The following is a 25,917-nucleotide window of genomic DNA, read 5'->3' as shown; positions in this document are numbered from 1 at the left end:
TGTAGTCAACATGTAGACATCTCTCCTGTCTGAAAACTTCACAGCTAGAAGCTCCTCACAACGCAATGCACTGCACTGTCCCCGAGCAAGCTTTCGACAAACCAGTTCTTTTGTGAAACCTTTACGGTTTGAGCGGATTGTGCCACAAGCAACAGTGTCCACTTTGGCCAATTCCCTGAACAACCGCACACCAGTGTAGAAGTTATCGACATACAAATGATGGCCTTTGTTAAAAAATCCACGACCAAGTTCCCACACAATTTTCTCAGTCACTCCAAAAGTCGACGGACAACCAGGGGGGTTAATCCTGGATTCCTTACCAGTGTACACCCTGAAATTAGAGACATATCCAGTCTCACTGTCACACAGCATATACAGTTTGATTCCATAGCGTGCCCTCTTACTAGGAATGTATTGCCGAAATACCAAGCGGCCCTTGAACAACAGCAAAGACTCATCCACTGCAATTTCTTTCCCAGGATAAAAGATCTCAGGAAATCGATCAACAAAATGATCAATGACAAGCCGAATCTTGAAAAGACGGTCACAATCAGGATGATCTTGTGGCAAAGCAAGAGTATTGTCAACAAAATACATCATCCGAAGCAGAAGCAAATACCTATCACGACTCACGACTGCCGGAAATATAGCTGTTGCCATCAAGGGACTAGTAGACCAATATGAAGCCATTGATGGTTTCCTAAGCAAGCCCATCAAAAAAGTTAAACCCAAAAACTTTTTCATCTCCTACCACCGGGTAGCTCTAGCGTGGGGCTTAAGGCTGGCACTGTTCACCCTCAAAAAATTTTCAGCATACAAATTAGTCTGCTCTACAGTCTCTGCCAAAAACACATCATCCATAAACAACTTGAAAAAATCAATAGGCAAAAAGTTTTCAGTGTTCACCCTACACCCTGGAACACCAGTAAATTCAGGCAATGCCGGCTGCACCATGCCTGGTGCAACCCAGAGGTCCGAACTTTCAACGTCAAGTCTTGCAGCCGCAGGCTGCCGCCCAGCTGCCTCTTGTCTCACTATACCAACTGGAAGTCTAGCAACCCCAGGCTGCAGCCCAGATATCTCTTGCCGCACTATTGGCACAGCAATGTCCTCCGCAACCACAGGCACTTCATCCACACCAAAAGTAGCTTCATCAGCACTCAGAGTGTCTTCATCATCAGATGAAGCCATGTGTAGAGAAAACTCACTACCTGAATCTTCACCTCCCACCTCTGGCCCAGAATCAGAGTCAGTCTCTGGACCATGGTCAGAGGAAGAATCAAAAAGCATTCCAACAACTTGCTGAGCAGTAATCCGGCGGCTAGCCATTATCCTTACAAATAAAGGAGTCTGCACAAACAACTCAACAACCCCAACACTGTGCAAAGTAAGATAATAAATGTAAGCCTTGATCACAAATATCTATATTTAGAAAAAATATACAATTCACTTACAAGAGACAACTACACTCACCAGCACCTACTCTGCAAAGACACAGCAAATAGGCAACGATATCCCACTAGGGGGGGCAGAACAGTCTACAATATTTATAATGCCCCCTGGAAGCGACCCTTGCCCAAGGGGTCGCTTCCTTTATAAATATAATAAAATCCCTGGTGTCTAGTGGGCTTTTCTGCCCCCCCATGGTCCAGATGCGGCCCAGAAAACGGCTGATCTGCCCCCAGGGGGGGGCAGAAAAGTCTAAACAAAATTATGGGCTACTAGGAAGCGACCCTTCCCCAATGGGTCGCTTACTTTATAATTATAATCAAATCCCTGGTGTCTAGTGGGCTTTTCTGCCCCCCCTGGGTCCAGAGGCGGCCCAAAAAACGGCCGATCTGCCCCCAGTGGGGGCAGAAAAGTCTAAACAAAAAAATAAGGGCCACGAGGAAGCGACCCTTCCCCAAGGGGTCACTTCCTTTATAAATTAAATGCATTCCCTGGTGTCTAGTTGGCTTTTCTGCCCCCACGGGTGCAGATCGGCCAAAAAAACGGCCGATCTGCCCCGGGGGGGGGGGGGGGGCAGAAAAGTCTGAAAAATAATTGGGCCAAAAAAGGAAGCGACCCTTGCCCAAGGGGTCGCTTCCTACACAATATTGCGGCAAAACAAACAATCCCTGGTGTCTAGTGGGGCATTCCTGGTGCACGATCGCGACGCTGTGCGCGATCGTGCACCAGGAATGCCCTGCATTGAAACATCAGGGGAGAGGAAACACAGTTTCCTCCCCCCCGATGCCTCAAGGCACCGAAAAACGCCCCCCCCGCCCCACCGGAGCACAAACACTCACCTAGCTGCTGGACGTGCTGGAAACACATGGCTTCCAGCGCGTCCAGCGCTTCCTGATGACGTCGGTGCGCGCTGTGCGCGCTGACGTCACCAGGAAGCGTGGGGGGGCCAGGGGGTGGCAACGGAAAGTCTTCCGCTGTCACCCCTGCTAAAATGACCAGGATCGATGCCCCAGGGGGGGAGCGCCAGTGCTCCCCCCCCAGGGCTGTACTGATGACGGAACGGTTCCGTCATCAGCACAGCTCAACCGATGCTGATGACGGAACCGTTCCGTCATCAGCATCGAAGGGGTTAACATACAGGTCTTAGTACTGAGCAAAGGAGAAATTTGGAGGGAAAATAGAATTGTCACCAATGAATAAGAGGGACAAACGACAGAGGTTGGACTGCAAATCCCACAATTCAACACGCTAAATGGAGGCAATCATGGGCATGGAAAACCACAAGTTTAAAACACAACACAGGTGATAAAATATGAAATTGTAGGCAGGCTAAAACTACAATTTTAAACTGTAACAACCACAGGCAAAGACAGTAAACACAAAAAGTGAAAATCGTTTTTTAAACAACTTTTTGTCTTGGGAAGAGACAGCACTAGTCTGTCTCCTTACCACTTCCTGGACTCACAACTCACGAGATGGAGGAGAATGATTTGGGGTTGTTGGACTTGGACCTTCTGGCAGGTTCACCCCTAAACTTTTTGCTGTTATATGTGACCTGGTGTTGGTTGTTTTTGGCTTCTGCGCACTTACCACTGTGTCCCAGTGTAAAGTGTGTGCGCTCCCTGAGTGCATGTTGTGAGATTGGCCTGCTCTCCCATAGGAATGCATGGGGAATGTGTGTGTCCATGTTAGTTCCTGATGTGTGGGGAGTGCAGGTTTGAGTTTAATATGTGCAGACTCGTGTGATTAAATGCTGCGCGATGATGTGTGCGGCGTTAATGTGTCTAGTGAGAAAGTGCCACTTCTAGAAGTTGGCATGTCTGTGTAATAAAGGTGGAATGACTGTCCGGCTTGTGATTGGCTGGAACTGGCTGGTGTGCCTGGCTCCAGGAGTCAGGATGGGTCTGCCCCGGTAGTGAATAGAGAGATTGACAGCGAGATGGGTGGGAGGAGTGTACCTGGGACCTGAATTTAGCTGGGCTTTCCCTATACAATACTGGCTCCGCCCCCTGCGGTGCGTCAGATGTCCCTAGCCTGGCCAGTGAATGGGGAGCGGGGCTGAGCACAAAAGAGTGCTCCAAAACCATCTGCGACTGGTCTTCCCCCACCCTGCACCCTAAGACAAAGAAAATATGTGTATAAAAGAGGGGTTGTGACCCCATGAAAATGTTCTTTTCCTGGATCCTATCTTGAGGGGGGCCTGCTAGTGCTGGGTGTCAGAAGGAACCGCCACTGGGGACTGCCTCTCTGCCTGGAGGGCGCTGTGAGCTGGCCCCTGGGCCCAGCCTCTGCCCCCCCTGGCTGCATTCCTTTTTAGACTTTGTCCGTGGACTTTCGGGAATTCTGTGGCCTGCAAGCGCCTGGGGAGTGCTGGCCTCTTCCTTCAAAATAGCGCGTTGCGCCGCTGGGGTGGTGAACCCTATCTTGAGGGATTCCCCGGCGTGGGGATCCCCCTTTTGCTTTATTTCAGTGCGGGTGCCCACCCTGCCTATTTGGCGTACTTTTTAGATTGTTGGCAGGTGCCCACCCTGCATTTTACCCCGTGGGACGTGGCACAGATTTGTGGCCTATCGGGTGCCCACCCCATTTTATATTGAAATTAAAGAGGGAGCCTACCCCTCATCTGCCCCGCATCACCGCCGCAGCCCGGGACAGCAGAAAATCACCGCCGCGGCCCAGGAAGTCAGGCATTCGTGTCCGGGACATGGCGGGGCCTGCGGTGAAACAGGAAGTCCCGCGCACGCCCCGGCAGCCTGTAGAGATGTTGGGAGCCCCGCAGGCTCCATGCTGGTACGTTGGCCGCACATCGCTGCAGAGTTCTCTGCAGCAACAGGGAAGCCGCCTAGAGCAGCGCGGGCACCCGGGAGTGAAGGAAGCCCCGTGCCAGTGCCAGCCATACCCCGTCGTCCGCCAGGAAGCCCCGGCAGAAGGAGAGGAGTTCTCCAGCAGACGCCCGGTGAGTGAAGGAGGGTTTCGTGGTGGGAGCAGCCTGGCTTGTTTAGCGGCCCCGAGAGACAGCGGGCCACTCCAACGATTGTGGGGGCATTTTGTATTTAGAACCCACGAGGCTCTACCATCAGGGGGCATTGTTGTTTTGAGCCCACAAGACTCCAACGTTGGGGGCCACATTTGTTTGGAGCCCACGAAGCTCCACCTGATTTGGGGGCATTGCTTTAGTTAGAGCCCAAGAGGCTCCTACATCCTCGGGGGCATTTCACGGTGTAGAGCGGCCCCGGATGGCAGCGGGCCGCTCCCCCAGTTGGAAGCATTATTTCAGTCAGAGCCCCGTGGCTCCAACGTGATTTGGGGGGCATTGGTGAGCCTCCAGAGCCAGAGGGCTCCAACGTGGCACATTTATTCCCAGAGCTACTGAGAGACCAGGCCGCATTCCTATTCCCAGCTGCCCAGCACTTAGTGGGCAACTGCCTCGTTTAGGCCTGTTCTTCTGTGCATCCTTCTGTTTGCTGCCTACGCAGCCTGCTCTGACTTTGCTGGAGACACAGGGCGTTTCAGCCCTGAGAGGCCAAGTTGGCCTGGGGACAGGGTAATGTGTTGTGCCCTTGTGTGGGGTACATGTTTTTGCCTCATGTGATTTATGCGCAAATGTGATACTTACCTACTGTGATTTATGCATAATCTGCAAATGCCTTTATGCTTGTGATGCCTCTAAATGTGTCTTATGCTTAGGAGGTTGTTTTACCTAGTATAGTTATGCTAATGAGTTCATGGTTCCCTGCGTGATATATGCCTAAGGTGGTTAGGATTGCATAGTATGTACTTACCTGTTGCCAGTGGTTACTGGTTGTGTGCTACATTTGCTATTTGGTGCTATCATTATTCTATGTTCTAAGTGCTATTCTTTCAAAGTGCTAAGTGCTATTTCTACCAAGTGCTAGTTCTGAAAGTGCTTATTCCTGACAGTGGTCCACGTGGCCCTGTCCCGTGTACATAATCCCCTGTAAATTCTGCCCGTGCCTGTGGCACATTGTAAAGTGTGTGTTTATTATCTAATGTGTTTGGTATAATACAAAGGCTATTTTTCTATATAACCTTGTGTGGAGTTCCTTTGGTGGGGGGCCTGGGATGTTGTTGTTGGTGGGTGCGCGCGCAAATACTTAACTTACATTGCCTCCGGGATCAGCCTTGCTGCTTGTGTCACGTTGCTAAGGGGGTGAGCAGGGGTTATCTTTGGAGTGTAATTTTCTTGCCCTAACTAGAGTGGTGGTTTCTGCCTGACTTTGGTGCAAGCCTCAGCCAACCAGAAATCCCATTTCTAACAGGGGTGCACCCATCAAGGCCTTAAGGGGCCAGGGCAGGAGTGAGTGTCTCTTATTATTCATGCACATATATTTATGCATGCATATATGTAGTGCTGACATTAGCCAAAGGCTAGAGAGATTTATAGTAGACATGTGACGTTAGATGTAAATTACAGAGGGTTTGAAATTACCAAACCTTTCCAAAAATAGTTACATGAGGTCGAGAATTACAAAATGGTAGATCATTACAAAAAAAGAAAATGTACAAGAAGTTTGAACGCAAGAATTGTTTTTACAAGAGGTATATACAGCAGTGAAATGATGGTAGTGCAGTTTTCTGTGTCGAGGTTAGTTGAAATGTACGTGTATCCTTGAAGGTAGCTCTCGGCACGAACCACCCCCCCTTCACAGGGTGAAATGTATTTATAAATTGGTTGTACTCCTGCCATTACAAGGCATAACAACAGTGGGCCACATGTAGGTGGCCAAATACCGGTCGGTAAAGCCGAAGTTCTATAAATATCGGCTTTACCGACCGGTATTTAGCCCTGTGAGATGTACGTATTACCGAATGGCATCGGTAATAACGAATCGGTAAATAATTACCGATTCCTCATTTACCGATCGGTGAACACCGAAACAATGAATACCGAATCGGTAAATAACGAATCGGTAAAAATCCCAAAATGCGATGTAGCAAAAATCGGTATTACCGGTTTTGATCAAATTCGGTATTAACGATTCGGTGTTTACCACTGATCCTGAGCAGGTGGTAATCAGGTGCAGTGCATAAAAACAGACCCAAAATGCAACAGTGTGAACACAATGGCGGGCCTCTACCTCATAGCAAGGCGGCTACACTTGAGAGCAGCAGGAGTGAGGATCTGGAGACAGGAAGAGCGGGTGTACAGACTGCGCATCACATTGTTTCAATTGACTGAACCAGAAATCCATGAAAGGTACAGGCTGCACCCACACACCATCCTTGACCTAATATGGGACCTCAAACCATATCTTGAGCATCAGACACCAAGGGCGCATGCAATACCCACCCATGTCCAGGTATTCTGTTGCCTGCACCTCCTGGCATCAGGAAGTTACCAGGGTGTGATAGCCGCAGTAGGTGGTGTTTCACAGAGCTGTTTATCCCGTTTTTTCAACACCTTCCTGGATGCCATGATGGACAGAATGGATCATTACATAACCTTCCCCAGTACACAGGCGGAGCTGCAGAAGACCACGTTGGATTTCTACCAACTGGCACAGTTCCCACATTTCATTGGCTGCGTCGATGGGACCCATATACCAATCTGCCCACCTGCAGCAACTGAATACATTTACCGCAACCGCAAATCCACCCACTCCATTAATGTGCAGGTGATATGTGATGCCAAGTTCATCATAACTGACATTGTGGCCAAATTCCCAGGGAGTACCCACGACTCGTACATATTCCGGAACAGTGGCATCCATACACGTCTGGCCGCTGGTGACTTTGGAGAAGGATACCTACTAGGTAAATCAATGTGACACACCCTGATGTATACCTTTGCTCAAGCTATTGGTGACACAAATTATTGGCACTTTATTTTGCATTTAGGTGACAGCGCATATGCCCTCCGGCCTTACCTACTCACACCATATCTCAACCCATCCACCCCAAGGGAGAGGAGATACAATGTGGCACATAAGAGCACACCCAACATGGTGGAGCGCACCTTTGGACTGTTTAAAAGCAGATTCCGTTGCCTACACAAAAGTGGAGGTGCAAGTCAGTACAGCCACATCAAATGTTGCAAAATAATTGCTACATGTGCAATGCTACACAATCTGGCCACAAAAAAAGGAACAGCAGTGGAACTAACTGACTCTGAGGACGAGGACGAGGACAACCCCCAGCCAGAGCCCTGCGCAGCTGGTGTTGCAGTTGAACATGATGGGAGACAGAGACAGGCATAGATAACGTCAAACTATTTCTGAGTGAGTAACGAGACAAAGCCAGTAACAGTTTTTTGTAATGGTGTTTAATAAGCACACCACCAGTATTGTAAGCAGTGTCCATTTGGACATGGGTTACATCACCCATCTAATGTTTGCCATTTGGCAGTAGTACCTATTTCCTGCGTCCACGCGCTGCATGTGCACGTTCCCTGCCAACACTGTCTGTAGTGTCAGACTGTTCTTGCGCAGCGCTGTGGTGTTCGCTGCGCCTCCTGCCCTTGGTGGGAGAGGGCGTAATGCTACCACGGCTGGTAGCCTCCTCACTGTCACCCCCTTCCATTGTGGCCGCCTTCACATTCTGCAGCAGTTCTAATGCAGAGGTCATTGATACCATGCCCCTGGCCACATCCCTGCTACAATGCCCCATCTCCTCCTTCATGGCGATGGACCTTCGACACATTAGGGAGGTTGCAGTGGCCAGCCGGTTCACTGCCTTGGTATAGGCCTGGAGTCTCTGCCTCTTCCTGCGCCTGCCAAGACGGTCCTGTTCCAACTGGCTGCAGAGGTTGTCCACAGGGGTTGCAACTCTCTGCATTCCCTCACCTATGTTGTCTCCCATTGCACTGATGCCCTTTTCCATCCTGTGCATGTGTTTGTTAATGTGGGCCACCTCCCTATGCAGTGATCGCCTCTCTCCATTGCAGGCAATGGACCTTGAGCATGTTGCCTTCCAGTTCAGCAAACACACTTTCACCCTGTTCGGATGCTTCAGGACTGGCCGACCTTGCCCTGCGGCGTCTGGATGAACTGTGGGCGCCCTCAGATGGAGTACCAGCCCTCTCTCTGTTGCCCTCCTCATGGACTGGAGACTGTTGGTCCCCTGTGCCCTATTCCGAGGACTCCTCCATCTGCTGGAGGGTGGCCACGGCATGTCTCCTGCCTGACTGTGGTGGCGGTGGTGGTGGTGTTGGTGATCGTCGCAGTGGGGACTGGGTATGAGGGGATGGCGGCGTTCCCTGGCACTGTGGTAATGCCTGTGATGGAGTAGTTGGTGTTGGTGGTTGCGCGGAGCTTGTGGTCCCTGAAGGCATACTCTCTTCCTCATGTTGCCTCCCCTCTGGCCTGGCTGTCTTTGCTCTGTTCCCCTCTGCAGCACTGCGAGATGTCTCACCTGTAATGACACAATGTAGATATACTCACTGCTCTGTCTGCATTTGAATTACCTTAAACATCATGCCTACAGATCACACTGACTGTCCTGAGATTTCCAATTACTTTCACATGCTATTGTGTTTGCTAGCCTGACTGTCCTATACATCAGTTCCCTCGAACTACATCTCCCACAATGCATAGCAGGTAATGAATAAGACATGGAATAGAGTGGGAGCCCCTATGCCACTATGGGGATTAGGGTTGGGGAGGGGGTAGCACAGCATGCTGGGCATGCATCTTACCTTGTTTCCTTGCTGCTCTGGCAGAGCTGTCTGCGTCTCCCACGCCACTCACACTCTCCGGCTGGAGGGTGGACTCTACCATCAGTTCCAGTGGTGTTGGTGCTGGTGCTCTGTTCTTTCCTCTGCCAATTTTGGCAGCCTGCCTCTGCCTCTCTGCCATCCTTGCCTTTGCTGTCTTCCTGAGGTCGTACCACCTCTTCTTGATGTCCTCAATGGTACGCTGGGTCACACCAATGGCATTCATTTTGTCCTGTATCCCAATCCAGATCTGTCTCTTTTGAGACTCGGGCACATGGTGGGACTGCTTACCAAAAAGCCTGTCATGGTCCTTACTCACATCCTGGATCAGTACCTCCAGCTCCTTTTCGCTGAACTTCAGCTTTCTTTTCCTTTCACTTCCCTCCTTCTCTCTGTCCTGGCTTGCCATTTCCAAACAGTTTTTTTTTTTGGTTGTAGCTATGAGGCTCTGTTGCTCCTGGCTCCTCAGCTCACCTGCCTACCTCACAGTAAGCTCCAGGTTCTGTGCAGCTGCCTGGGTGTGGCCACTTCCTGTTTGGGAGGTGATTGGGTGACACAGGATTGGCTGATTCATCAATTTACGATTTTTTGAATTACCGAATCGGTATTTACCAATTCGGTAATAAATTCGGTAATTCCGAATCGGTATTGGTGTTTCGGTATTTTTTTTTTACCTAATTTTTACCGATTTTTAACGAATCGGTAAAATGTACAATTTTTTATCTACATCGCATTTTCCGATTCCTTAATACCGAATCGGTAAAATTCGGTATTAAGGAATCGGTATTCATATTTTACCTACATATGGCCCAGTGTGGTCTAGCTACCACTATTGCTGCAATCACAACAGAACGAGCTGTGCCTACCAAGCAGGGTTGAATTGGGATACAAAATTGGCCCGGGTGCCCTAAAAAAAAGTGGCACACATTTGTCGACTGTCTTTTTTCAAACCACTGCTTCATTGCTTTAAGTGTTATAAAAAGGAGGAGGGTTCCTATAAAAGAGGCATGTTTTCTAAACTTCACTTAGATAAAAAAATTCAAATGTTGCCAGGTCGATTTGTTTACGGATTAGTTCACAATGGTGAACCACACCTGAATACAAGTGAGGCCACTTCTGCTCAGACACCCTGCCCATGCTCAATCTGCATTCACTAATGGGAAGGCCAATCCCTCCGCCCCTTGGTGAAAGGGGGGTAATAGCCCATCTTCCTACGGAAAGGCCGCCCAGGCCCCCGCTGGGCCGCTGGCGGCATCTCAACTGCACAGACACAGCTCATACAGTCCACCATGTTGGCCAAAACAGTGGATCTCGGATACCAGCCATCACCCTTTGCCCACCTTACCAATTTGACCCTGCTACCAAGAATTAATGTGCCCTCGTGTAATGCAACTAGTGCTCGTGTAAAGCGCTTCGGTACCTTCGGGCCGAGTTCGTGCTTTATAAAACTGCAACAAAAAACTGTAGTAAGCATGAGAGGCATTTTAGTGATTGGAGGTTCTGGGGCTAGCGCCGAAACAATGCCTGCAGATGGTTTCAACTGACATTTCAGTGCGAGGGATGCTGGCACTTCAGGCGAACAAACACTGACAGCAGTGAGGTTTTGATACCAGTAGTGCTAACGCCTTCTTAACTTGCTTTGCTCATACCCTGTTTGGAAGACAGGCAGATATTCAATTACAATTTGCTTGCGGGCAAAGTAGCCAATCCGAAATTACACGTTTCTTTTAAACATTGGCTGGCCTACCAATTATCTAAACTTGAGCGATAGTGTCCTCTAGTGGCTTAATAACAGAATACGCTTCATTAAATGAGAGGATAACTTATCTCAAACAGGCTCAAAACAGGCTCAAAAGAGGCTCAAACCGGCTCAAACAGGCTCAAACAGGCTTAAACAGGCTCAAACAGGCTTAAGCAGGCTCAAACCGGCTTAAACAGGCTCAAACCGGCTCAAACAGGCTCAAATTGGCTTAAACAGGCTCAAACAGACTCAAACCGGCTTAAACAGGCTCAAACCGGCTTAAAAGGGCTCAGGCTCAAACCGGCTCAAACCTGCTTACAGGCTCAAACAGGCTCAAACCGGCTTAAACAGGCTGAAACTGGCTCAAACTGGCTCTAACAGGCTCTAACAGGCTCAAACCGGCGTAAACAGGCTTAAACAGGCTCAAACAGGCTCAAACAGGCACAAAGCAGGCTCAAACAGGCTCAAACCGGCTTAAAACAGGCTCAAAAGAGGCTTAAAATAGGCTCAAAACAGGCACAAACAGGCTCACTGGCTCACACTGGCTGAAACAGGCTCAAACTGGCTCAAACCGGGTGAAACAGGCTCAAACTGGCTCAAACTGGCTCAAACTCGCTCAAACTCGCTCAAACTGGCTCCAACCGGCTCAAACAGGCTCAAACAGGCTCACTGGCTCAAACTGGCTCAAACTGGCTTAAACAGGCTCAAACTGGCTCAAACTGGCTCAAACCGGCTTAAACAGGCTCAAAAAGGCTCAAACAGGCTCACTGGCTCAATCCAGCTCAAACCGGCTCAAACAGGCTCAAACCGGCTCAAACAGGCTCAAACTGGCTCAAACCGTCTCAAACCGGCTTAAATCGGCTCAAACAGGCTCAAACTAGCTTAAACAGCCTCAAAAAGGCATCTACCCTTGCATAGGCAAGGGTAGAGTTACTTGGCTAGGTAGGGGTATGATTACAGAAGTACTAGTGGATTGCAGTGCTATAGTATAGGTGAGTGTAGAAATTGTGCACTGATGGCTGGTGGTGTGTGTTCCTGGTGGAAGTTTGCACTGCCGGCTAGTGGTGTGTGTGCCTGGTGGAAGGGTGCACTGACGGCTGGAGGTGTGTGTGCCTGGTGGAAGCATGTACTGACTGCTGGTGGTGACTGTGTGCCTGGTGAAAGCGTGCACTCATGGCTGGTGGTGAGTGTGTGCCTGGTTAAAGCATGCACTGACGGCTGGTGATGTGTGTGTGCCTGGTGAAAGCGTGCACTGACGTCTGGTGGTGTGTGCCTGGTGGAAGTGTGCACTGATGGCTGGTGGTGTTTAAGCCTGCTTTAAGAGTGCACTGACGTCTAGCGGTGTGTGCTGGTGGAAGCATGCACTGACGGCTGGTGGTGTTTGTGCCCGGGGAAAGCGTGCACTGACAACTGATGATGTCTGCGCCTGGTGAAAGTGTGCACTGAGACTGTGGTTCTTTGTGTGTGGTTGTGGTTGTGCGTGTGGTTGTGGATGTGTGTGGTTCTGTGTGTGTGTGGTTGTCTATGTGGTTGTGTGTGTGGTTGTGTGTGTGGTTGTGTGGTTGTGGTTGTGTGTGTGTGGTTGTGTGTGTATATGGTCGTGGTTTGTTGTGTGTGTGTGTGTGGTTCTGTGTGTGTTGTTGTGTGTGGTTGTGTGTGTGGCTGTGTGTGTGGTTGTGTGTGTGTTTGTGTGTGTGGTTGTGTGGGGTTGTTTGTGTGATTGTGTGGGGTTGTGTGTGTGGTTGTGTGTGTGGTTGTGGGCATGGTTGTGTGTGGTTGTGTGTGTGGTTGTGTGGGTGTGGGTGGGTGTGGTTGTGTGTGTAGTTGTGGTTGTGTGTGTGGTTGTGTGTGTGGTTGGTTGTGTGTGTGGTTGTGTGGGTGTGTGTGTGTTGTTGTGTGGGAGGTTGTGTGTGTTGTTGTGTGTGTGGGTGTGTGTGTGTGCGTGTGTGTGTGTGTGGGTGTGGTGTGGAGCAAGCAGTGCATGCGCTGCTGTAGGCTCAACCTAAAAAGGGGAGCTTACTCATCCACACAGGTTAGCTTAGAGAATGGCTCTGATTGTCTGACAATCAGACCAACTTGTAAAGCATATTATACTTATAGGACCATGAGTAAAACCAACAAAATCTATTGGCTATGCCAATGCTTGTTTTAAATTGCTGACCCTCTGTACATGCATGTGTACATGTACGCCCCAAGCAAGCAGTGACTGTTCCCTGGGACTTAAACATACTTCTTTTACTCCTCGCCTCGCCCCTCATTCCTTCTACAGCGCCCTGAAGGGCGGACGGCAGGAGGCTGTGCGCTTGAAAATATATATATAAATAAACATGCCCCAGCACAGGGGGTGCAGACAAACATGGGTTTATACTTCGCTTTGAAGCCCTTGAACCCAGAACAGTTACCCAGATATCAGCCCAGAGCAAGGTACCGCCGCGAAGCATAAAACTTCCAGCGCCTTTGGGAATGTTTGCAGAGGACGTCACAGACCCGTGCCTTTAGTCACAGTGTATTCTGCACATATGTCTATGCACCACTAAAAAGTGAAAGTTGTAGACTCGTGTAAGTCAGTGAACAAGTGTGAGCGCCTAAACACACGTGCAGTTTAAGAGCTCTTTAGCATCCTTGGAAGCTTCCATTGTTTAAGTGAGTCCCTCCCTCAGCACACTTAAGTTACAGGAGGTGCCGTTTTAACTTTGCGACTGCTCGAGGCCACGCAGTGGCCATCAGGAGGGCGGCCTCCTAGACACAGAGGGCTTCCCCCCGCCCCTCTCTAGCCCCTCTCCTCCCCCGGGCAGGCGGAGTCCCGAGGGGAGCTAGGAGGAGCTGTGCGGTCACGTCCGGTGCAGCAGGCAGGGCGAGGGGTACATAAGCCCCCCTCGCCATCTTCTCTGCCTCTTTGCCGCACCGGACATGTCGTGGTGACCTCGTGGCGATTTTATCATTCCCTGGGGTGGGGGGTCAGAGGAGTCTTTCTATGTGGTAACAAATAGCCAGGATGGGGGCCGGCTCACAGCACAAGTCACTACCCCAGGGTACCAGCTGATGTTTATTGCACACTGCTCCGTGACAATTGAGACAAGCATTGGCTGCGCGTGCGCAAGCGGCCGCGATATGTGGTGGGGGGGGGGGCATACTACAGAACAAGCCAGATGACGAGGAGGTAAATGCCTTGTTGTTATGTTATGTTAAAAGCATTTATACCGCGCACGGTCACCGAAAGGTTTCATGGCGCTCAAGACAAATGCGGGAGATGGAGTGCTGTGGAGGGCTCAGTAGGCTAGTTTAAAAAGTGAGTTTTGAGTAACTTACGAAAACAATCATACTGAGGACATAGTCTAAAGCAGGAGGGAAGGGAGTTCCACACCGTGGGGGCCAAAAAGGAAAAACAGGAGCCACCATGCCTTTTCCTTTTGTACCTAGGGATCGTCAGCAAGTTGTGAGAAGTGGATCGAAGTGCTCTAGATGGAGTGTAGCGCTGGAGGCTGGAGATAATGATAGCAGGTGCTTGGCCAATGAGGGCTTTAAACACCAGACAGCCAAGTTTGAACTGACAGCGGTAGATCACCGGGAGCCAATGCAAACTGTTCAACAGAGGTGAAACGTGTTGGTGTTTCGGAACATGGAATACCAGTCTAGCCGCCTGATTTTGCACCAGCTGTAACCGGTGAAGATGATAGGCCGGAATACCTACGTAGAGGGAGTTGGCATAGTCAATGCGTGAAGTCACCAAGGCCATGATAACCAAAATAAGGGCTTCAGTGGTGAGGAACCTGCGTATTTTGCAGATCCTGCGAAGATGGAAGAAGCAGGATGATGTTACCACATTGATTTGAGGTCTCATAGACAAATCATTTGAAATGATGACCCCAAGGCTCTTTACCGACTTGACAGGGCAAGGTGGGGGCCCAAGGGAGGGGGGCCAGAAGCTAGAATTCCAAGGATTGGCTGGCCCACCCATCAATACCAACTCCGTCTTATTAGGGTTAAGCTTCAGCTGGCTATACTGCATCCACTCAGAGATCTCCAGCATGGTTGATTGAAAGTTGGAACAAGAAGAAGGGGATGAATCCACGGGGAAGATCAGTTGAAGATCGTCCGCGTAGTTCAGAATAGTGACAGGGGCGTGACGGAGGGAGACCAAGAGGGGTTGCATGTAAAGATTAAATAAAAGAGGAGACAGAGTGGAACCCTGAGGGACACCACAAACTAAGGGAGTGAGGGGGGCAGAAAAGTTAGACAAGTGAACTGCCTGAGAGCGCTGACAGAGAAAAGATCTAATCCAGGCAAGGGCCAAACCCTGGATGCCGGCATTGTTGACACGGTCGATCAAGATAGCATGATCGACCGTGTCAAATGCGGCCGACAAATCCAGTAAAACAAGGGCCTGGGCGATGTTCTTATCGGCACCCTGTCTCAACACATCCATCACCGCTACGATGACTGTTTCGGTGGAGTGAGCTGGACGAAAGCCGGCTTGATGCCTCTCCAAAAAGGAGGAGCTCTCGATGAATGAGCTTAGACAGCGGGTGACGTAGGCCTTCCGGATTTTCCCCAAATAGGGGAGGAGAGAAATAGGTCGAAAGTTACTCATGACAGACGGGTCGGCCCCAGGCTTTTTTAGAATGGGGACAACCACCGCCTGTTTGAAGGATTCCGGGACCAAGCCGGTAGCGAGCGATTTGTTGAGTAATGACAGTGGAGGGTCGGGACAAGCCAGGAAAATGTCTCTAAGGATTTGGGGGGGGACAGGGATCACTGGGAGATCCAGAACTCACAGAGTGTAACAGTGAGATAAAATCCGTCCGAGAAATGGGAGGGAAGGCCTCTAGTCGGCAGGGGTTCATAGGAGGCAGGGGTGGGGGAGTGGGTGATGGAAAAGGAGGGATGTTCTTTTTGATGGTGACAATTTTATCCAAAAAGTACGAGTTCAGAGAATCGCACAAGCCCTGAGAGGGTAAGGGTTGTGCGGTGACACGGTCTGGCAGGGTAAGTTCCTCGACTATGGAGAAGATTTCCTTGGACTTGGACGCAGAATCAAGAATTTTTTGGGAAAAATAAGAGGATTTTGCAGAGAGAATAGATTTTTTATAACGTTTCAATAGGACCACATATTCATACTTGGCTTGAGGGTCGTAATTACGCTGCCAACGGCGCTCAGCTTGGCGAAGGGACAGCTTGTCAGATTTAAGTTGGTCAGTAAACCAGGGCTGAGCGTCGTGAGGATGTTTACTTTTAATGATTATTTGAGGGGCTACTATATTACTTGCGGATGTCAGCCAATGATCAAGAGAACTAACCTGGTCGATCAGCAAATTCTGTTCCCCAGGGGCAGTGGAAGTCAGAATAGTATGGAACTCCGTGAGGTCAGCATGCTTCCAATTACGGGCGGTAAAATTGAAAATGGGGGTCGGGCGTGCAACCAAAGCGAGATTGACAAAAAAAAGAAATAAAAAAGTGGTCAGACCAAGAACAGGGATACACTAAGGGGGGGGATATCTCGAGGTTGGCTGTCCAGACTTGGTCTAAAATGTGACCTTTACAGTGAGTGGCAGTCGTGATATGCTGGCTGCAGTTTAAACTCACTAATAGGTCAGTAAAGTCAACAGAAGAGCTACTCTCCCGGGAATCGGAGGGCCAGTAATTAAAGTCGCCAACGATAAGAATTTTGGCGGAATTGAGAACAAGACCTGATACCAAGTCACCAAACTGACGGGAAAAGAGAGGCATACAGTCAGGTGGTCGATAAACCAAAATACAAACAAAGGAAAACCTAGAGGAAGAGAATTTAAACGTAAGACAATCAGTGTTGGGGGGGAAGATGTTTCTAAAGTAGTAAACTTATGCTGGGAGTGAATGATAGCTGCGACTCCTCCACCAGCTCTCCCACTGGCCCTGTTTGACTGTAAAATATAGTACCCAGAGGGGATGGCTGCCAAGATATCTGGGGCAGAATCTTCCGTCAACCAAGTTTCGGAGAGAAGTAGCACATCAATTCTGTCGCCATCTAGCAATTGAAATATCTCGAGCTGATGTTTCGCCAGAGAGCGGGTGTTCAGGTATACTACCATCAAAGATTGTGGTCTGGGAGGCCCCACTACAGGTGCAGTGATCAAGGGGGTGTCGTGGCAAAGCCATGGACCTGAGGTAGGGGTAGCTGGGATGGGGCCAGGCGAGATATAAATGCCACATTTCATACCCGCGCTCATATCGCAAGCATTCAGTGGTCCAGGATGCTGAAAGGATAACAGATCCATACGAGAGTAAGTGATTAAAAGGGCATGGGGTATGGTCGCTGGCCGCAATCGGCCACGGACGGGCGCAGACGGGCTTAACTTAGGCGCAACTTCGCCGCGAAGTCGGCACGCCCGCTGCGCTCGTCCGCTGCGCTTCCGCCAGACCGCCATTTATACCATTAGAGGGAGGACCACTAGACCGCTACCCTGCAGGGTGTCGATGCAGGGCGGAAGTGGTAGAAGGCAAGGAAGTGAGGCTCGAGCCAGCGACCCTCCGCACAAACGGCACACAGCCAGGGCGGACCGGGGTCCAGAGCCAGGTAAGGAAAGTGAAACAGCCCGAGTCCAGTGCCGGGTAAAATACAATTTTTAACTGCGCATAGCGCTACAATTTAATCTAAAATTACAGCTTGCAATCAGCTAGTGAGGGGATTTAAAAATGAGCAGCAGCGCTGTTCTACGCCCGCAGCCTCAATCGCCACGTTTGTCGAGGAGCGCGGCCGCTATCGCGGAAAATATAGCCAGATAATCTAAGACCACTAGACCGCTACCCTGCAGGGTGTCGATGCAGGGTGTCGATGCAGGGCGGAAGTGGTAGAAGGCAAGGAAGTGAGGCTCGAGCCAGCGACCCTCCGCACAAACGGCACACGGCCGGGGCGGACGGGGGTCCAGAGCCAGGTAAGGAAAGTGAAACAGCCCGAGTCCAGTGCCGGGTAAAATACAATTTTTAACTGCGCATAGCGCTACATTTTAATCTAAAATTACAGCTTGCAATCAGCTAGTGAGGGGATTTAAAAATGAGCAGCAGCGCTGTTCTACGCCCGCAGCCTCAATCGCCACGTTTGTTGCTTTCATTACTTATCAGAACTCCTCATTCCCTTACAGTTGTACAAGTATAGGCTTAGATTGCATTACCATGGCTAGTATTGTGTGTTCTAAAGCTGAGATCTGAAGATTACTTTACTGCTGGTGAATTATAAAGAAAGCAGCATTTGTCAGTAACGCTGATCCCAAGTGAACATGTTTTTCTGTGCTTATGGTTGTGCAGGATGGTTGCACTAGCTGAGCGCCTCGGTGCTGCATAAGCTTCCTGCTGGGGGCTGGGGTTGTACAGGGGGAGTGTGGGGATAGTGGTCGCGGGAAAGGAGCTCTTCCACATTGGGAGTCTTCGGAGGAGGTAAAAGGCTGAGAGGTGTGCTCTGCAGCGCTGTGACCTCAAAGGCTTGGCGCTGGGAGAGAGGTGCCACTGAATGAAGGTGCGGACTGTGAACGCGCATCTTATAGAAACATGGAAGGAAAATATGGAATTTCTAAATGCGTGTGCCTGCCGGGACAGTCGCAGTGGGGTAGGAGTGGAGAGCATGTGAGGTCACAGGTCACAGCATATGCTATGACGGAAAAACAAGCAGACTCCAAGGGGCTGCAGGTGGGCTCTGTCCATACAAGGCACAGAATAGTGGCAATGAAAGTGCACAGAAAAGTGGGGATTAAATGGGAGTAACTGCAACAAAAAATAAATGAATAAATGTACGAGGCACAGAAAAGCGGTTTTGAATTGTGCACAGAAACGTGGGGACAATGGACTATGCACAATAGTGTGGGACTTACATGGGAGTCACTGCAACAAAAACACGCAGGAAGTGGGAGGGGGTGGCAAATGGTGAGCACTTTGGGGCCGCTTTGATGTTCTCAGTGGCCATGCGGCTCGCTGAGAGCAACAAAGCGGCCGCGAAAGTGATCATGCAGGCTGAAATATGGACTTATTGACGTCGTAAGGACAACTACTTTCAAATAGCGAGCCTTGGGGAAGCCCAGGAGGGCAAAACGCGTGTCGGCTGTTGTGCTTATTTAAAGGAATAAAGATTGTTTTTTGGATATCTGCAGCTACGTTCATGAAATTGGGACTTTTATTGTGATAATTATCTCGGAACTTGACTAGAGAATTTATGATGGCAGTGCCTAATGTATGTTGGATAAAAGTAACAGTCAACAGGTGTGCGCTGGTGTCTTTGTTTTGAAGTGATATCTGGACTGCTCTGTTAAGTCCAGAAGTTTGATACTGAAGGTGGATGAGTATCTGGCACCAAGGGAGCACCCAAAATTAAGTGAAAGTATATTTATATACGCTCAGGAAAGGACATCAACCTAAGAGACATGATGATGTGCAGATCTTTTTGAAGCATATCCACCTTGGCTTGCCTTTTTCGAGAGGTGCTGTATCTGGTCCTCATGATCTTCTTCCTAACGGTCTTTTGTTGGGCAGGCTGTCGACCAGCTTCACTTGTGTTCTTATCAATTCTGCCCATTGCACTGCTTCGCCACACCCTGTAACAGAGTATGAGTTAGCAATGCACCAGTATCAGAGACCACATCTGAATAATCTGACAATTAAATTATAGTCTTGGTATTTACGGAATTAACAGCCCTCTCCAGGACAGTAACTGTACTTATTTCAACAGTCATCCCATTTCCAGTGGCAAGTGCATTGACAGGTTTCATTGGTTGATACAATGATAGATGTACTGATATTCATAGAAAGAGTATGCCTAGAATTTGTAACACCTATGCAATGCTGAGATTGCTGGACCAAGAGGAAGTTAACATTCTTTAGTGGGCATGCTTGCATTGTAGCCCCTCAGGTAATGCAACAGGTATTAGTGCATTATTCTCTATATCCTTGCTTGTGAGGCTCAATAAGGTTTCTGTGACAATAGCAGCCCGTTGTACTATATTAGTAGTCTCAAATCCTAACATCCTACTGAGAAGGTCTTGTATACCCTCCAGGTTTGTTTATACTTCCAGTACTAGCCTGTCGACAGTTGGCAGAATCCTCAACCTGACATTCCGGATCTTCAGTAAGGGGAACAGCGTCTGATTCTGAGGGGCTGCTCGGATCATAAGAGCCACAGAAGCTGTGCATTGTGTGGGGCATGTAAACACTGACTCTACCCCAGCTAAGGGATGGCCAAGGAAGTATGGAGTCTTCTTGCCAGAAGATGGACCCTTGCAAGCTCTGCAGGACACAGCGGCTGCCCACAATGTGCGCCCTTGGACCTGAGATGCCATTTAAGGAGTACTTACGTGGAGGGATTCACAAACCTCCAGAGGGAACGGAATTGGTGGACTAGAGTACCACGGGCCGCCAGCGAGTTCAGTAAATCTGTCCAAATGAAGTTACTAACAGTCCCACAAAAGTCCACAAAAATGCCAGGAGCCCCACAGATGTTCGGGGGGAGTCCAGTCACCACTATAGATTCCATACAGCACACTCCATTAGGTCCACAGCTGTGCTCCTATCATACCACAATGACTGCTCAGCCATCTGCCACCATACAATTTGATTAAACACTTGATGATTGCAGGAAAGAAGTGGGGAAAGAATGAAGTTTTGAAATTCTAATAAAACGTTCCATGAGGTCTTTAAGTCTGGTAAACCAGAAACCTCCACTGACCCGTTGTCTCTTGATGTTATATTTGTCAATGTTCCTTTTTCTGATACCAAGAAGGAGCGCTGGCAAAAGGCTGGGTAATGCTTGTGGTGCTGAGATGTGAGGCATTTGATACCGTTTTGTTGCTAAAAAGCCTGTAAAGAAGGTTGGAGATCATCAATCCTCTTACGAAAAGATGTTGGCAGTGCTTTTGCTGTCTTATATTACGTCTTTTATGACTACGACTGAGAACCATATGTTGCTATTATTGTCATAAGTACCGAAGAAGGAAAGGTTGTTAATACCTCTGTCTTGCTGGACTGTGGTGACTGTGGAATGTTTATTCATCAGAATTGAGTACTAAGGAATAATTTCTCTCATCCTCTGAGAAGACTCTAGAAGTGATTAGAACTGTTGATTATTAACCATTGTCTTCTGGGCTAAACATGAAATTCTTTTCCGCTATTTGTTTTTATTATCATACCAAGCTGTTATCTCTTGACACTATTGTTTCTCCAAATTATGCTCTAATTATTGGAATTCCCTGTCTGATAAGACATAATCCTAATGTCAGTTGGTCAACTTGCACTATATCTTTGTCAAGATAGTTCTGTCTTGAGAATTGTTATGGCAATGGAAGTTATTCGTCGCTTTTAGACATTATGAATAGAACATGATGCTATTTGGTTTATGTAATGCTCCCACCCTTTTTGCATGTTTCATGGATTTAATCTTCATTCTTTTTCTAGTCTTAAAAATCCAATTGTCTTGCTTTACTTGGATGACATGTTGTTATATTCAAAGAACCTTGTGAGAAATGAAGAACATGCAGGTTTGGTACAGTCTATGCTCCAGAAATAAAAGTTGTATTGTAAACTAGGGAAGTGTTTTGAAAGGAAGAAGTCAAATACCTTGGTTTCAGATTAAGTCCCACTGGTCTCTCTATGAATCCCAAAAAAGCATCTGCTAATTTGGATTGGTGATCTCTTTCAAGTGTTAAAGAAATATTTCCTTAGGTTTATGGATTTTTATTGTCAATTAATTAAACATTTTGCAGATATTACTGAGCAGTGGGAGCAGTTCTACACCAGAAAAAAGGAAAATGATTGAAAGTCATTTCCTGACTTTTATTTATTCTATGTTTTGTTGGAGTCTAAATGTAAGTATTTGGGGGCTTGACAGTGGATTCTTAATGATTAAGAGGGCTACAGTGAATGGGGACTTTTTTCTGTTGTTTATTTATTTATTTATTTATTTATGCGATTTTATATAGCGCAAACTTTACCCGAAGGTGTCAGAGCGCTTTACATAGGACCCAGTTTCAACCATAAGAACTGATGGTTACATTCGGAAGAACAGATTTGCATATTTTTGACTTACATAAGAACCAGTTGAAAACATGCGGACTTAGGATTACATGCGTACACAAGGAAGATACACAAATGGATATATTCTAGGCCTATACTAGTAATATCTCTATCAACATAGGGAGGGGATACACATGGATATACTCTAACAGTCATATAGGAGACTAGTCGTTAGAGTTATCTCTATATACATAGGGAAGGGATATGACTGGATAAACTCTAAGAGTCACATAGGAATGGTGGAGAGCACAACGGTCTACAGCATATACTAGTGATTAGAGCTATCTCTATATACATAGGGATGGGAAAGGACTGGAAATACTCTAAGAGAGGGCAGGCACGTGAGATAACGAACTTTACCCGAAGGTGTCAGAGCGCTTTACATAGGATCCAGTGGACAACATAAGGACTGAAGGTTACATGCGTAAAATGATTGCAAAAATTTTGCATTACAAAAGAACCAGTTAAAAGCATACGGATTTAGGATTACAAGCGTTACAAAAAGGTATACAAATGGATATACTCTAGGCCTAAACTAGTAATATCTCTATCAACAAAGGGAGGGGATAGACATGGATATACTCTAAACAATCAAATGGGAGACTAGTCGTTAGAGTTATCTCTATCTGTTGTGGTACAGAGACCCATGTAAAATTTAAACTAACCAATGAAATTCATGAAGATTAAGAAATCTTCAATAAAAGAACAGTCATCAATCTTTATGGGCATTTTTCTTTGCACCGTACAATGTTGCCCTAATTTACCCTCCTAGTTCAAGAAATGCCATCTCTTGACAGTATGCAAAGTCATCATTCACTTATGAACTATCTGTAAATCATTTACAAAGTATTGTTGGAATAGCTTAGTCTTTCTGGAAAGAGTGAAGACTGAGCAAGAAGAGGTGGATATCAAGAAACCGGATGATCTTCACATAAAGACCCTGTTGGTTTGACCAAACGTACTATACAAAGCTATTTTAATTTCCACATTAGAATTGTATTTGGAAGTGGTGAAAATATGTCATGACAACCATCTCTGGCCAAAAGTGATTTAGGCTACTTTGGATTTGGTCTTATAATATATTTATTGTCCAGTAGTTCATTCTGATGTCCATGAATATGCTCTTGCTTCTCCTATCTGCACTTAACATAAATCATTGCATTTTATACCCTTTGGATATTTGCAGCCTTAACCAGAGTCTCCTAAAGTTGGCATACAATTTCAACAGATTTCATTAAAGATATTATACATTCTGAAGGTTTCAAGTAATAATGGAGACTTTAGGCATATTTCAAAGATGGCCCATGTTTCTTCATTGCAGAAGATGCCTACAACTAAAAAGAGATGTCCCAATACGTTTTCACTGATATAATTAACATTCATGATTCACATTACTCAACTATCTCAGATAGAGGCACTTAATATTTATTAACTTTTTGGAAGGTTTTGTGTAAGGCATTGGGAGCTGAATAATCCAATTATTCTCCGCAATCTAATTGAAACCTAAATAAATTAACCAGAGACTAGGGGAACATCTGTGATTAATACAACTCAAGATATTTGGAGTTCTTAGATTGCCATAACTCATAGTGCTACTAAATCTTCACCCTAGTGTTCTTCCATCGTTCTTGAATAGGTCCCTTTATTTCTGTAGCAACTGAATTCTTGAAACAGATGATGAGACATACTTGTTTTAGAGAATTTACATCTTTCTAAGTTGAAGCCTTCAGGTTTGGCATCAAACAAAGTGGGTTAAAGTTAACGAGGTCAACCTGCAGCTGCTGTATATGTGTTACTTCCATGGATTTCCTGGGCCATGGTTTTGCATTCAGATTTAAACACTTGTTTGGTTCTCAAAATCCACCAGTGGGGCAATGCTGGAAGCTATAGTTGGAATCTAATGCTGACCTGTGCTCCACAAGGCTAGATACCTTCACTGCATGCCTTGTAATTAATCTTCGCAGCAGAAGCTCAGACCGGAACAAACCAGGATTACTTGCTGCTCAAGTGCCCTCAGGACCTTGTCTTGGTCCTCCGAAGTTTGAAAACTGTCCAAAGCAGGTCATGGTGCTGGAAAAGGCACTCCTGTTTTCAAAATGCAGTTATCAAGACCTCAGGGCAGGTTTACAGGCATCTGGTCTCTCTTCATTCATGGCTCACTAATGCAGGGTTCAGTTCACAGTTGAGCTTTCCTTGAGCTTTCCTGAAGTCAGCAGTTCTTCTTTGTTTGGTGTCCCTATAGCAGCTAAAAAGTGGCCAACCAATTAGTCCTTGGCGAGGAAGTCCAATCCCTGGCTGGATGACCACAGGATTCAGGAATCTGTGGGTCTTCTCTCTTGCAGTACCCAGGTGATCCTCTTTCTTAGTATTTTTCTTTCAATGTCCATATTCTGAGGAAATGATGGTGAGGTGGAGGGCTTATCCTTTGTACGAGCCAGCAACTTGAAAACTGCCTTCACCCAGTCCAGGTTACTTTCTCATAGACTTCCCACCTCCTTTTTAGATGTACCTCTCTCCCTTTACTGGAAGCCAGCCCAGAATCATTCAACTTAAATTGCCCCGACCTTTTCTCAACTGTCAGTGCCTAGACATTTCATCAAACCTCTCCACTATGAATATGAGCTGTCCTGCCCACTGACAGGGATATAACTGATTTTCCCTTCCCCCGAGGACACAGACAGAAAACCAAGAGTGGCTCTGAGAAACAGAAGTGGAGTTCCTGATCACCTCATTTGGGATCTCCACTTCAAAGAATGAGATGTCAGAACAGTCATTTGTGTTGTCAAAATTTGTTTCTCCCTCACAGATGGCTACTATTAGCACCGAGATCAAAAAACGGGGGGAGGTAGAGGGGTATGCTAGGTCCATCCTCCTGATACAATAGTAGACCTACAGAATCTGAGATGTTGGCTAAAGAACCTAGCAAAAAAGTGAAAAGATTTTCGCTCAGTCTGAGTCGGAAAATCTGAAGGAAAGAAAAGATTTCCTTTCTTGCGTCCCCTCACTCACCAGGGTTTCCCCTTGGTGACATGCTTCATCATATGGGCCATCTCAAGCCGCTGAGGATTGAGGCGTGCTACGACTTGCAACGTTACGTAGGAGCACTTTTGTGAGGAATTATGGAGGAAGTGAGTTAAAAAATACCTAACTAGTGGGCGAAATAACTTTATTCTGGCTCCTAGTCGGTATGTCTAAAAACGGGGTGAGATACTGGGAGATCTAGCTATAATGGGTTAGGGGTCCCTAGTAAACGTCAACATGTTTTGAGCCTCCCCAGAGCTCTTCTTCAGGAAGTCCCGCACTGTGTGTACCACTCCTAAAGTGACCTAAATTGAGGTAAATAGTGAAATATGATCAAATATTCAATGAATCAAGAGAACCGCTGCAACTAATAAGCAAGCGTTAGTTAATACATAGATAAACCATTTGTCTCTTAGTATTCATTGTAAGGCAAAATTGTGCCCCATGATCTTGAGGGGATGAGGGGGTTCGTACTCGAATTTGATATGCTCTCCTCAATGGCACACTACATATTGGTTCCCCTCGAGACCGCATACTATTAGCACGGCTCACACATTACCTACTACTAGAGGCCAGGCCTTTGTCTTTCAGGAGGAAGGTTGCTACCAGTCAATCATGGATGTACATCAATGGGCACATCTACTGTCAGTTTGCGCAAGGTGGCGTAGCAAGGGAACTTTCTGCGTTGCATTCCATGAAAGGGAGAAAGCAGACATACTCAAGTTTACAAAGAAATGGAACATTTCTGCTCTTTCTCTGTGCTTGCACACTGTGTGCTGCCTAAGGCCAACTCAGGCACCATTGGGCACTTAATACCCCAGGAACCAATGCCACATCACTTGCTGAACTACTGATGGCTATGCCCCTGACCGATGGATATGCCCGGTCAGAACGGGAAGGTGATAGGCTCCTCTAATTTGCATGCAATGTGAAATCACAGGAAATTACATCCATTACATGGACATTGACATCGACCTATGCACAGAGCCATGTTACAGAGCTGTGA

The sequence above is a fragment of the Lissotriton helveticus genome, chromosome 11, assembly GCF_964261635.1.
Source record: "Lissotriton helveticus chromosome 11, aLisHel1.1, whole genome shotgun sequence".
Taxonomy (NCBI): Eukaryota; Metazoa; Chordata; class Amphibia; order Caudata; family Salamandridae; genus Lissotriton; species Lissotriton helveticus.
The sequence above is the reverse complement of the archived record's forward strand: the minus strand, read 5'-3'. Positions refer to the sequence as shown.